Consider the following 2,271-nt stretch of genomic DNA (forward strand, 5'->3'; position numbering starts at 1 on the left):
CTCTGATATTAGAATCCTTGTTTGACCTTATTCTAATGTGAAAGTTTTTATTATATATTTCAGTGACTTAGAGCATGATTACCGGTAGTTCTCTTAGCAGTACTCTTAATTAAAAATTAAAAAATTATAATAAAGGAAGGTAAAAAGTGAGCAACGCTTCTTCATATAGAATTGAATGAACCGATTCTTTTGACAACCACTACATGTGGCGGTTTTTAATAGGCTGTTTTTTTCCAAATTTAATATTTAAATAAATAATAATATTTTAAAAAAAGTAATTAAAATATATTATTTGGAGAAATGAGAAGCGTTGCTGGGATAAAGATGTGAGAGCGTTTGCACTGAGAACGATTTCTGTTGGTTTCTGGTTCGAAGCATTATTAATCTCGATCCGACGATTCGGACCGACAGCAATCGATCTCCGATTGTGATACGAGCATGGATGGTTTATCTGATGGACTTACGGGGGCGGCGAGGTGCACCGGCAATGTTAGTTATCATTATTCAGTCGTGATGGGGATTGTCTAGGTTCATGTGGAAAGAATCTGAGGTTTAGGTTTGGTTTCGATGAAGCTAAGATTAACAGTTTTGTGATATTTGAGTTTTTTTGTTTGTTTGTTTCCTTTAGATTTAATGGCTGCAATTTATATATTGAATCGATTATGCACTCTGATGATTTTGATTTTTGTTTGTGATGAGATCGTTCGTTGTTTAGACTTGGTAATACAGATTTGATTGGTCTTTGTATTTTAGAAATCTCTCTAAACCTAAGGTTTTTTCTTTTATTTTCTGCTAGGTCTTATATTGTTCATGCTGTTGGGTTATTTCAAAACTTTATACTTCATCTCTTTGTATAAAATCTGCTTGATGAGCACTGTATTTAGCATTCCCAATTCAAGCTAATCAGAAAGATTGTAGAGATGAGATTGACGAGAAACACCTATTAGATGTAGTGTTATATAGCAACATATAGGTAAAGGGGATGTATTTGTGCAATGCCACTTTACTGATTTGCTTTCTTTGTCTGATTACTCTTAGACTTCCACTTATCTGCTTTGTGAGAGCTTGTTTATAAACACTTATAATATTTCTTGTTTGTGCAGTGTTTGACGGTTTGGAATTTCCAACATGGATCGGTTTGTGATACTCAGAATCATTTCCTCCAAAATAGAAGCTTCCAGCTTTTGGAGTAGTTGGTTCCAAGCTCTCTGAGAAAGTTTGAATCATGCCAAGGACCTCAGATTTGAAGTTCACCATCCCTCCTGATGCTAGTGATTTCGGTTCATGGAGGAATCTTCCCAACACGGATATTGAGCTTGAGAGACCGCCTCATGTTACAAAACCTGCACCAAATAACGCCAAGAAGATTCTCAATGGCTTGGGCTTACATTTGACAAGTAATGTGTCTTTCAATAGCAATGGGGACTCTTCCGATCAACCTCATGTCAAGACTGTTTCCTCTCTGGAGATCTCAGAGTGTAAAACTTAAATATAAAGCATTTGGACAAGTCAAAGCAGATGCTATAGTGACCAGACAAATGGCTTCATCCACACAAATCTTTTCATGAAGCGAAGGAATTGGCTTACTTCTTTTTTTGCTTTCATTATTAATTTTGTTACATGAGAGATCAAACAAACAAAAATATACGAGAGAAAAACAAATAAGCTAAACAAATGGCGTTTACTTCGAAACCTCTACTACTTAATCTCACTTCTAAGAACTTGTACAACACCTGTTTTATTTCTTCTTGTTGTCCTTCAGTATTAAGCTTCCTGTGTGAATTTTCCATGTGATTTTCCAATTTCTGTCATAATCTCCAATTATGTAGATTATGATATAAATTGTAATATTACCAAATAGCAAAAGAAAAAAACTGTGCAAAAGTTAAAATTTGGTAAAATCTGTTTAATATTCCCGAATTCTGTAAAATATTTTTCTATCCTTTTTAAATGTAATATAAGTAATGAATATAACTTATTTCTCATTTTATAATTATTTAAATGTGTAGATTATTAAACAATAATTTAAAAAAAATTATTTGTATGATTGAGAAACCTTTGAAGGTTTCTCTAGTGGAAATATGAATTTTGATAAGTACTTAGTGAATTGCTTTGATTAGATTAATAATCATTATATGATTAATTTATTTGTGAGCAACCCATATAGGTTACTCCACTCTCCATGGACTTACAGGACTCAAAGATGTGAATTTGGATATATCTAGAAATTCGGATCAAACATAGTAACATAGTTATCTTGTTTTTTTTTTA

At 32.8% G+C, this 2,271-nt stretch overlaps 1 long non-coding RNA gene across 1 annotated transcript; it reads left to right on the top strand.

Moving 5' to 3' along the window:
- Positions 1 to 294: 294 nt before the first annotated feature.
- LOC147920776 (uncharacterized) lies at positions 295 to 1,692 on the top strand. Its single transcript, XR_015590571.1, has 2 exons — positions 295 to 556; positions 1,104 to 1,692. It is a non-coding gene; the product is annotated as an uncharacterized LOC147920776 (long non-coding RNA).
- The last annotated feature ends 579 nt before the right edge of the window (positions 1,693 to 2,271 follow it).

This window comes from Camelina sativa, chromosome 19 (assembly GCF_030686135.1).
Source record: "Camelina sativa cultivar CO46 ecotype springtype chromosome 19, ASM3068613v1".
In the NCBI taxonomy this organism is placed as follows: Eukaryota; Viridiplantae; Streptophyta; class Magnoliopsida; order Brassicales; family Brassicaceae; genus Camelina; species Camelina sativa.